This window comes from Oxyura jamaicensis, chromosome Z (genome assembly GCF_011077185.1).
Source record: "Oxyura jamaicensis isolate SHBP4307 breed ruddy duck chromosome Z, BPBGC_Ojam_1.0, whole genome shotgun sequence".
In the NCBI taxonomy this organism is placed as follows: domain Eukaryota; kingdom Metazoa; phylum Chordata; class Aves; order Anseriformes; family Anatidae; genus Oxyura; species Oxyura jamaicensis.
In genome coordinates this window covers 3,221,073-3,233,115 of record NC_048926.1, presented here as the reverse complement: position 1 = coordinate 3,233,115, position 12,043 = coordinate 3,221,073, and the positions used below count along the sequence as shown (strand labels likewise).

General features: G+C 43.0%; 1 protein-coding gene across 3 annotated transcripts in view; it reads right to left on the bottom strand.

Moving 5' to 3' along the window:
- Positions 1-12,043, bottom strand: part of ST8SIA5 (ST8 alpha-N-acetyl-neuraminide alpha-2,8-sialyltransferase 5) — a 75,302-nt gene that overhangs the window by 52,431 nt on the left and 10,828 nt on the right. Inside the window, exon 1 of one of the 3 annotated variants that reach the window (XM_035310685.1) lies at positions 11,740-11,893. The exons of the other annotated variants lie outside the window; for them this stretch is intronic. The gene's annotated coding sequence lies outside the window, so the exon portion shown is untranslated. Of the gene's footprint in view, positions 1-11,739; positions 11,894-12,043 lie in introns of those variants that run through there. 3 annotated transcript variants of the gene reach the window in all.

Genomic DNA, 12,043 nt, shown 5'->3' with positions numbered 1-12,043 from the left:
GTTCCCTAGGTGCTGCCCTCCTGAACTGCTTTACATACCCCAAAATCACCTGGTTAAGACAGACAAGTATCACATGGAGCCCCTGCTATAGTAGCAACCAGGAAATGCAGATATTAATAGCACTAGACACAGATTCATTCTGCTCCCACTGTACGTTTATGTGCCTACAGCCCACCTAAACCCCCTTAGATGGGATTTAGTCAATACAGTCCATGGAGTCTAGCAGGTCTTTTCATCCTAAAGTAAATTCCTAAGCTACGCCAAATAAACCCCATCCTAAAAATACCCTTCTCTGTCCTGACTATAAGGTGAGCTGGGGATGGCCAGCTCAGTCACAGCTATCTACGTAGGTACCTGAGTATCTGGGTGGATGCCTACAAGTTGGTGAGAGGGCCAAGCATGAAAACAAACTGCAGTTAAAGCTAAATAAACAAGTATTTCCCACTTAATATTTAACCCACTGAAAGTGCCTGCATTACTTCCAGTAAAACTGCCACAGAAGCTGATTTTTGCTACAGAATTTCACAAAGATTTCAAGTAAATGTTATGGTCTTTTTTCTCTCTCCTATCTCCTGAAGATGATCATCAGCAAATTAATAAAACATACTTTCATGAGAATGAAACAACACGTGCCAGCTTTGCTGCTGGCGTTCTGTCCACATGACTAGTGCTCCCCTTTGCTAACCCTCCTCTCACAGTCAAACGGAAAATCTGGGAGCTGTGATATTCCCTCCCCTCCCGTAACATCCAAAAATGGTCTGGGGTGAGGAGAGGAGCGGAATTACATTACCAGATAGCACAGTAATGGAAAGAAAATCAGATGCTTTAAAATAGCACTTGTCCTAGAACTGAACAAATTTAAAAAGCAACAAAAATGAAGAAACATGAAACTACTCAAAGGAAACGCCCAGTTATGCAGCACGTAGTCTCTACCACAACACAAGGTGTTTACTGAGATTGAAGAACTCCTCGGATGGTCTGTGCAAAGGCCAGAAGCATCGTACAGCTTCACAGATTGTACACTAACACCCCAGAATCACTGTCTGAGCTGCCCCAAGCTGCCTCAGATAGGCTATTCTGTCGTCATCTGCTAGGAGGATGAGAGATAGGAACACCTCGCATGACCTGAGGCATGGATTATTCAACACCCCCTTACGTTCGTGCCGTTTGCTAAGACACCTGACCTCCAGGTTCCCCCACAGGGGTGGCAGGGAACAGCAGCAGGAACATAAAATGAAAAAAAAAATAATACTCCTGTTTGCATAATTTGACCCCGGGATGAAATCTAAGAGTGAAATCAGTGATTGTTAAGAGAACCTGCCCTGGTTTTAGGTTATCTTTCAGTCTCTGGCTGCAGACTGAATACCAGCCTGCTATGGGAATAACACAAGCAGCTCGCTGGGGCTGCAGCTCCTGGTACGCCGCTTTATTTGCTACAAACACTTCAGGGACAGGAATTAAAATGCCTACGAAAGAAACCTTCGCTTGCCGCACCATCTGAAGGTTAGCAGAGAAACCCTTGAACAACAAGCAGCTAATGACTGGGTAAATGCCAGATCTCACTGAGTTGTGCCAGAGACGTATTTGGCCTGGTGTCTTCCATTCGTACAACCCCCATAAAGTTGAATCATCAGGCAAATTCTGCATTACTGCTTCACCAGAACCAGTACGTGCTGAAATGAATGGGGGCAATCTTGATTTCCAAGGGAGGAAGCAGAATCTGAATCACAGCGTTATTAATTCAGACTCGCTTTTTTGTTGTTGTTGTTGCTGCTGTTTGCACAGTGACATTTTAACCTGCAGAGTAGCTTCTAGCTGCTCCTGTTACCACTGGTACTAGAGATCTTTAACGCAGAAACCAACCAAGCACTTGCAAGCTCTTCTGAAGCCCCAGAGACAGCTCAGAGCAGTGCTGGGAAGCATCCAGTATCAGATTGGACTGATATGTAGAATAGTTATTTCAAGCTTTCCCCCCTCCCCATTTGTGATCAAGCTGGATAAAAAAGGCATTAACTAATTATTTTAATTGCACTTTTTTGTACCATTTCCTACGGGACCTGGACTGCAGCTGCCTCAGCCTGATCCCATCTGGCTGGGGGATGGGAAGCTGTTACAAAATGTGTGTTTTCCCCAGAGTAAGACTTACTGCTGCAGCTGTCTCTCCAGAGGTGGGGGAGCTATGGGAAACAGGTTTATTGCACCTAAGTGCCCCCTGGTTTGAAACCATCTAACAGACTTCAGCTGGACAACTTCAATCAGCTCCACAGCAGCAAAATCAGCCCAGCACCACCACCACCCTTTTTTTTTTTTTTTTTTTTTTCCCCAGGAGGAAACACTTTTGATTACTTTTAAAACAAATACCTTTGTAGGGCTGATGACTCTAAAAGGTATTTATGGCTCTCCAACAATAATTTTACTAGTTTCTGTAGGCAAAATGTTCTAACTTTTTGGAGCAGTTGCAGTCTTGCAGGCAATGAATCATCTGCAGCAAGATTAAAATCAATTTTGGGAAAATACGCTGTTAGGAATGGAGTGGAGGAAAATACCTGATTAATCAAGTGGAATTGGCAGCAAGCACAGAAGAGAGATTTTGTTCCTTAGGAGACATTTTTTAGTGCAGAGCTCGAGTTTTTGCTTGGCTCCGCGGGGGGGGCGTCATGTTTTCCCTACTCCCATCCCCATTCCAGACTTTGTCAAAGCTCTTTTGGCACTTCAGACCCCAAGTGTCCTGACTTTGCTTGGGATCCAGCTTCATGGATGCTTGATGACAAGAAGGAAGGTAATTGGGATCTTCATTAGTCCTACCCAGACTGTCTCTGCTAAAAATCTGCATTTCCCCCTGAAAATGCCATGTGTGTGAATGCTGAGCTACGTTGGCACAGAGCTGGGTGTTGTGGCACCCCCAGAGTCATCCAGACCCCATCTGCAGGGCATCCACGATAACCTCCTGAAAGTGCTACTGGGAAACTCTTCAGGGATGTGCTGGGGGCTGAAATATTCTCCCTTACAAAACTGAGAGCCAAAACCAGATATCATTCCTTCTCCACGCCTGACGTTAGGGAGTTAATTTTTTCCCCAGTGTTATTTTAGCTCCACTTCTGAATATATAACAGATGTGCCCAGAGCCCGGCAAAGAAGCTTTGGGAAATGTTTCTGCTTTTTCACTAAACAAATTGTGACAAGACGAACATCCAAAGTACAACAGCTCCCTTCCCCTCTCCGACCTCTGCCTTGCAGCCAAGGGAGGCTGTCAAAGGCCTTTTCTCCTCCCCTCACATCTTCTGCAGCCGCAGCCTGGACCGTGCACTGTGTTACTGTTCACGTACTACCCCAGGCAACACAGCATCCTCTGATTCTGGAAGAGACTAAATTATATCATCTTTGGTACAGAAAGGGGTTTGGCCTTCTTTTAACTCTCCTACATCTGCATAGGCACTTATGAAGTACAGCATCTGGTCTAAGAGGTCCTAATTAAGAAAATAACACGTTTTCATAAGTTTCCAGCTATTTGTTCCAGATTGGATTATTTTGTGGAAGTGTTCATGGTGTGCCAGGACAGAACAGTTTTAATGTTCTGAAGATAACATGAAGCTGGAGTATTACAAGCCCTTCAACCTGGTCAAAGCAGCTACTACCAAGAGAAAAAGCAAACCTGTCCTGCTCCCAGCTCCCTGTCGGTGCTGTGGCACTGCTCCTTCCCTTTGAGGGCATCAGTATTCGCACAGATGTGTGGTGAGAATCAGAGAGGTAATCCAGCTTAAAATAAACCCAGCAGAAAAAAAAAGAATTTAAAAGGTTAGTTTTCACATGGATCAGCTTCCCAGTCCAGATCCTGCACACAAGCAAATATTTCCCAAAAAGAGGAGGGGGGATGCTAGGCAGGAGCAGGGAAGAGGGATAAGGGGGAGTGAGGAGGGACTCCTCCTTTTGGTCGCTGTGCTGGCTTTTGTCAGCTGAAAGCATTTGCAAAATGGTGGCCTGAATAAGGCACCTGTGGCGTTCTCAAGCAAGCCCTGCTGAAATCTCTGGACAACATTAACATTACATCACGCCTCTCCCTGTTTTCTCACAGCACAGTCTGATTTTCCCTCAAAACCAGTCTGATCCAGCAGGCAGGAGGATAAAGACGTGCCATGCAGCAGACAGGACAAGTCTGAGAGCCATCCAGGAGTGTCACCAACCTCCCCGTGTGCCCCTTGCCTTCAGCAGGCCACAGGTGGGGAGGGACGTGGGTGCACTGCATGATGCCATGGCCGAGCAGCTTTGCTGCGTGTTGTGTAGCTGCTCACGGGCAATTATGTGCAGAATCACAGCAGCCAGGCTAGAATGCTCCAGGCACCATCACCAGATTTTGCTGGCCATTAATCCAGCAGAAGGCTGTTAATGGCATCTGATTGCTAGCTTTGTGCTCCTGACATTAAAAGGTCACTCTTAAGGACAGAAATTGTTGTATGTTTTACAGTGTGATGTTCAGGCAAAATAATATCCATGGGTTTCAGAGAGCAGGTTCTCAGAAGGACAATAAAATAACAAATGTTAGATTTATTTTTTTAAGTCTAAAGCCATGAACTGAAAAGGAATAAACTCTTCAGCAACAAGGACTCTGCCTATCTTGACACTTCATCAGCTCCTGCCAGCCTCAAGAAAAGAGTTAGTCTAATTCAGAATGGGTGCTGAGCATCACCACACCAGTTAGTTTGCAAAGAGCTGTAGCTCTCCTGTGCTAAGGACTATGATAATGAAACCATGCTGCTCAGCACACATACCACTGCTTGCCCTCCTGTCTCCAGGAGGGCTTAAACTAGAAGCCCAGATCGATCCCTGCTGTCCTGCGTAAGGAAAGCTTGTGGAGAAGGTGAGAGAAATTGGAGGATAACCTGGAAGTCAGAAGTGCCTGCAAATGGCAGCGAATCAGCCAGACTGCAATATCCCACATCAGATGAAATGGCTCCAGCATAGGGCTAGGTTAGGAACAGTGACTCAGCTCTGCCCAGCTCTCTTAAAAATGCATTGAAAACACATTTTAAAACACTTAAAAATTAATTTTCTTATTACAGACTAGCAAATGTCCAGAGGGAAAACTAAAGAGCTTACAGCAAGTGAGTCTCACTTTATAAGTCAAACATAATTTTTCATATGGCCTGCAGGCAGGGGAAGATCCAAATCATGAACTGAGTTCTACCTTCACAAATACAGAGGAAAGCAGTGCACTCAGGAGCAAAATTCGATTCCTCCATCCCAAAAAGTAGTGAACCGAACACTTAAATCCATGCTGTAAGCATTCTCGATTAACCACAGCTGATGGTTTTAGGATAGTCGGTCTGAGGATTAAAGTATTACGCAGGCTGAAAACACCACATGTCACATCCCTAATATTACCTAATATTACACTCCGCATACCCTTAGGATCACTTCTTAGGTCGTTCACTAATGGTAACTCCACCTCAGACCCAGTTAATGGTTAGGGTTACCCAGTCACTCTCAGAGGCTTTTGTAAGAGATTCTGCCTCCAACTCTGCTTTAACAGATCTTCCCATTTAAGCTCTTCAAATGCTACCTTAATGGTTTCCCTGGAGCAAATGAACATCCCACACATCGAATAACTACAAGCCCTATTTTTAATTTATAAGGATAATTCTTAACACAGAATAGTAACACAATGTCTGTTCACTCAAATAAGTGGAAATAATAAACCAGATTATCAGATAGCCTTCCAACAAAAAGAATTGCATAAAATGAAGTTTGCTCCTAAAGTTCATGATCCAAATGTCCTTGTCTTACATGTCCAACTTCCAGAGTGCCGGCACTGCTCTGCCAGTGGGACTTTGCTCTGTTTACTGCAGTTAACAGAAACTAAAATTTCTGGGTGTTATATCCTACAAAGAGAAGGAAAAGCACATTATATTAAAGGTGGCATATAGGAAGTCCAATTAATGCGAATTTTTGATAGCATTAATTACATATACACCTAATTAAAGATCTATATTGTGCTATTTATGAATTAAAAAATAAATAAATCTAGCTTTCCTTCTGGAGGAAATGTGCACAGGCTCTTGATACAGGCCTGCTCAGAACGTGTGTGTGGTCCATAAAATGCAGAATTCATTTAAGTAAGTGTTAGCTCTCTCAACAAAAGGCCTCTAGAAAAGCTGTTCACCCAGAGTCCTGCTGTGGCCAGCAGATGAAAACAGGCTTCTCCAAAAATTCCATTGCTTTTTAGTGTGGATAGGCAAATTAACCGGTGTGTGTGCTTCTCTCTCTCACTGACTACAGAAAGCATGTAAATGACTAGCTTAGACTAGAGATAAAAGCCTGGTTAACAACTAAAACTAAGAGAGATTATTCCCAGTTTTAGGACTGAGTTCAAAGCTCGCCACAAATGATACATAAAGGCCTGTGGACACTCCTGAGCCATAGCTCACTGGCTTACTGAGTGAGAGGTGCACAGGGCCTGATTCACTTCTGCTGACACCTCTGCATCTACTTTCATTTCTGCTCACTACCGCAGTAAGGCACCCTGAGTGTACACAGTGATGCAGAAGAGCAGGCATACAGCCCTAGGGAATCATCGTGGCTCCTACATCGTGGGCTCCTACATTGCTACGTGCACCTCAGCCTTCCTCCGTCTTTGTAGCCTGGTGGCTGGGCAGCGCTCAGTCCTGGTACCTGATGCCCACAGCAGAGATTCATCTTAGAAAGCTCTGTCCCCAAGCCACAGGCAGCATCCAGAAACAGAGTGACTTCCTCAAGACCCTGTCAGGTGGAAGTGGCAGAGCATCGACAACACCAAAGGTTACACCCAATGTACGGATGATGGTATCACTCACCCAAACTGCCTTCCTTCCCTCTCGTGTCTGTTTTTGCTTCCTTCCTTTTTCAAAGAGCATTCCAGTTATTATTGGTAAGGAGAGAAACCAAGACGACAATCATTTCATCTAAATATCAGCATTTAAAACTTCATCGTCACTCAGCAATGCCAGGGAGAAAGGAGAGGTATTAAGCTGAGGAAGCTTTATGGAATTAGTGGTGAACCCAGAAGGACACTATGAGCACCAATACTGGCCAAATACTCTTTAAATGCATAATGGCAACTAAGATCAGGGTGACTCAACTATTCAACTTCAGCTGTGAGGTTCCTCAGCTAAACTGGGATTGAAACTGCCATTCATAGAGCCCAAAATTCATACAATCACTGATTCATTTAGGATGGAAGGAAATTCCTGACGTCCTCTGGTCCAACTCACCCCCCAGAACTAGGCATAGTCTGAAATTATATCAGGGTGCTTAGACATTCTCCAGCAAAATTTTGAGTATCTCTAAGAACTGAGACTCCACAATCTTGCCTAGCAGCCTCTTGCAATGTTTGAATGAATGCTCCAAGAAGTTTAATAAATACGTGTATTTTTTATTTAATAAGTATGCTCTGAAACTCTACAGAACTTCCGTAATACGTTGCAGGGCAGATTTTCTTTCCTCTCTTTCTAGGCAGTGCTGCCACAAATGAATCAATGGTGGAAAAAATATATAAAAATAATTTAAGTGACCCAGAAAATCTAATGAGTCCCAAGGTCTACAATGACAATAATTTTGCTTTCACCCTTAACTCAACCCCTTTTTTTTTCTTGCATAATGAAAAGCATTGCAGATGGGATTCATTTCCATAATTAATAATACCTCTCAAGATGTCAGTACGTTAGAAGAAGAGCAGGTAGGAGCCATATCAGCTTTGCTGAGCTCGTATTGTTTGAAAGAAACAATATTCCTGTTTGTCGGGTGATTTTAATTCCAGAGCATAAGATGCAGTATTTTGGGGTCTCATCCTAAAGAGGAAAAACTTCTGGCAAACGCGATCCATTGAGGTGTGGTGGGATGGATGTCTACAATACTTTGAATCAGCTCTTTGAACTTGGTATTTTTATTATTAGCTGTGAAACTGGCAAGCATATCCACATCCATTTCATCTGCAGGCATGGGAAGTTGCCCGTGCTAAAAAAATCTGTTGACTCTAGTCTTATTTCCAGAAATTAGATATCCATTGAATTCAAGGTTCTTTGTATGTGTGTGCATGTCTTTATGTCAGTAAGCACACAAAGTGATATCCACTAAAACTGAATGGTACTTTTTCTTTCCAGAACAGGCTGTTGCACAGGAGAAGCGTCAGAACCGTCAGAAACGTCACTCAAGCAAGGAAAGAATATTGACAGATGCAAGCCCCTTCCCAGAATACTGAAAAATACGTTTGAGATGAAATATTTAAAGTAATGAAAATTTAAAATTAACTAAAAAGCAAGGTTGAAAAATAAGAAATTGCTTTACAACAGGAGACAGCAGTTACTAGGTCAGGAACTACGTAACACCAAAAGCATACCAGGAGACCACACGGAACATACAGCCCCTGCAGCAACGACCAACATGAGTTTTACGTGTGTAATCACAGGATATTGATAAAAGCAACAACAAAGCAGAAAAAACAACAAACAACAAAGCAGATAAAAGCAACAACAAAGCAGCTGCTAACTGAGCACAGAATTCTCACGTTGCCCGTAAAGAACAGGCCAGCAGCTCTTTCTTTCTCAGATCTTGAGTCAGGATCTATATAACTGAGTTCAACAGTCAGGACTGCTGATTTGCCCCATGCTATAGGCCCAATAAGAGGCATTTTGCTCAAACTATACAAGCAGCTAAGAGTTCAGAAATACTGTATTAGAGGGTAAAGGCAGAGGGGTAAGATTTCAATTCAGAGGCTCTACTTCTTTCTTTTCTTGAAAATGAAAACTAAAAACTCCTCGTTTTTTCTAGTGAGACCCAGAGAAACATAGTGAGATTTTTAGTAAGCTCTTTTTCTTGTATTAATTAAAGCTAGATTACCTCATGGAGATTTTAATGACAGTTATAAACACTAAATTTAAATGGTTTACAACAATCTTTCCTCGTCTTAATATCCAAAGAGTAAGAATTGCACTCTTGAGTGGTTTGTACAACAAACGCATCCTTATTCCTTGGGTAATCATTGGAAAGTTGATAAATGAATGCTCAGGGTTATACCTGATGATGGTAAGCTAATGCAATAAGAAGTCATTTTCTTGGTCTGTGACACTGAATCCCATTAGAACAACTCACCTGACCACAGCACCCCTGGCACTCTCTTTCCCAGTGATGAACTATTGACTGACAGCTCTCTTCTGTCACTTTCAGTGACCTAATAAGCTTCCTGCATCCCAAATTTTAAAATGATTTCCAAGTAAAAGCTGGCATGAAAAGGTGCTAGGGGTAAAATTAGCAAACTGACACTCCCAGAGTTCAATAGAAAGGGGCTGTTCAGATTAAATCCTATGGCAATACTGTCTATAGCCCCAGTGCTGTACTGATCCAATTGCCAGAGCTCTGGACAGTTAGACTTCAGCTCTAAAAGCTCTCCGGCAACCCTGCAACAACTTAAGGTTGTTCCTTTATTCAGGCATGTTTTCCCAAGTATCGTGCAGAATAAGTCATGCCTATGGGTCAACAAATGAAGAGCTGAGCTATTTAATGATGTAGACTGATGGATCCTTTTCCATTTTTCCAAGTCGCCCTTCCCACGGATATCCTGGATGTCAGAGATTCCTGGCTGTGCCTCCTGCACCACATTCAGTGCCACGGGTGATAGATCAGCAAATACCACACAGGCTTTTAGTGAATATTGCCTGCATCTGGGGCAATTTAGTATTTGCAAAGTTCTTCAAGAAGAGATGCTGTATAAATGCCAATGCTAACTCTTCCCATTTTCTCACTTCCCATGACAGGAAAATGCTGCTGTTTTTCAATACTTCAGAAACACACACTTGTGCCTGAGGTATGAGGTGGGCTTCTAAAAATAAGTTAATATTACAGTAAGCGGCCAAAAATAACAGCCAAGAACAAAATCCCTTTGCAAAAGCAGATGTTTTCTTTGCACACCCTGTAAGAATGTAGTTCTGAAGGGTGCCAACACTGATGGTCAAATATACCTGTAGTCCTTAAATACCTTAGAGAAAAACACCTGCAGTCTTTCAAAAACACGATACATTTGTGTATTCACAAGCTTTAGAAATACTCTTATAATTACTCTAGGAATGGTTTAGGTGCTTCTATACACTGATCCAAAACCAAGCTATTTTGGCTGAGCCCATTACAGAATTCGGATCAACTCTGGGAAAAAAAATAAATAAATCAACCTGTTAGGTTCCCCTCAATCTCAAAAAATACATCTAATTGCTCTGTCACATACCTCAGTATGATGCAACTGTGAAAAGGTTTTTTGAGAAGGTGGTTATTAAGTACATAAGCGTCCTGTCCTTCTGCCTAGAGCCAGGGTGCAAAGAAGTGCATAGCACAGGGCTGACGGCTGGCTGGAGAGTCAGTTAGTGCTTTAAAGCAAAGCTGCAGCAGGACACCAGTGATGTATCATCCCTCCATAGAGCAATTAATTGTAGCTACTGGAGACCGTGCCTGTGGTTTCTGCCCTCCCGCAGGAATATCTAAGGATTCTTCTTTGCCCATGAAACAAGGGCAAAAAGAAACAAGCTGTGTTTTCTCTGTTGCAGTTTAGCTGGGAAGTCCTGGCCCATCATTTTTGAAAGTCCTGGCATCTGCCTTTTTCTCTTTTCTGTGGTGTTAGCACTCTTAAAAACATCACATGCAACTAGAGCATGTAATGTCAGGGAGGTGCAATGCAGCTAGCAGCTTCCCCTGGACGTGACAGAAAGATTTGTAATTGTAATCTCTCAACCAATTGGTGGCTAGCCGGTACTAGATCCTAGATACGAGATTTACGTGGAAACAGGAAATAAGATGTTGAATTTCTTTCTTCAAGGGCACAGCCAGTATTACATTTATCAGGTTACACTGCTAAAACAGTTTCATCCCTCCTCCCATTCCTATCTGCACACTGGATAATTTGCACTGCTCTTTAGTTTAATGGGGTCCCATCTGACCTGCAGCCTCAACAAACGTCCTGATCACTCATCCCTAAAACTCCTGCTTGTGCTCAAAGGACTATTCATCTGATTAACTTGGCAGCATCTGCACAATGCTCATATACTATTTAGATAGCATACAGAAAAAAAAAACACACTGCAACCCCAGAGAAGTCAAGTTGAGGCAAATCATATCTGAGTCAGATTTAATAGGACTTAATTTGACTTCTGATTTGTTTACACTTCATCACACAGTTGGTTTCCATTATGATCCCTCTTTATTTCCTACTGCTATAATTCCACACCATTCTCTTAACATACGAAACTACTATTAGAGTTAGTTAAATACTCCAATACTTTTGGCTACTAAAAGTTCAGTGCAGGTGTTAGCAGCTCACCAACACATCTAAAGGAAACAATCTAAAACACACATGAAGTATCTGATTGCAAGTGATCTTTTGCTTGTAATCCCCCCTTCCGTAGCATGCATGAGTCTCACAGAGGTGCTGAGCCTGCCTCTGAACTCTCTTCTTGCAGATGTATTTTACTCTAAAAAAAATAAAACAGAGAACTATTTTTTTCGTTTTTGAAGTTGATTCACATTTTTTTAAACAAAGCCTCGAGATTAATCAGATGACCATGAATCCAGATTTGCTGTAAAGGTTTGCAGAAATGTATCAGAAACACGCTGTTTGCTCTACAGCACGTTATTAGCTGCAAGAAATCCAGCCAGACCAGGACAGCAGCAGCAACCAGGTGTTCTCAAATCAAACTGTCCCTCGTTTCACCACGATTACTTATTTACCTTTTACACATGCTGGGGCTGCCCTCCTATGGTGCCAGACTGTCCCTTTCTGTCTGTTTCTCCTCCTCAGCTACAGACGGGCTCCTGCTTCTTTGGCTCTTTGCATATCTGCCTGTCCCCTGCTCTCACCTCCCCTAAGCACCAAGCCAGATCCAGCCTTCACCTCTGCATCACAGGCAGCTTCCACCAATGCCAGGTTCCAGTTTCCTCCTGATGTCAAATTTCAGCCCAGCCCACGAAACCCACCCCCTGCCTTGGCTCTTGCATAGTGGGCTGGAAAACCCTCCCGTGCTCACGGCTCTGC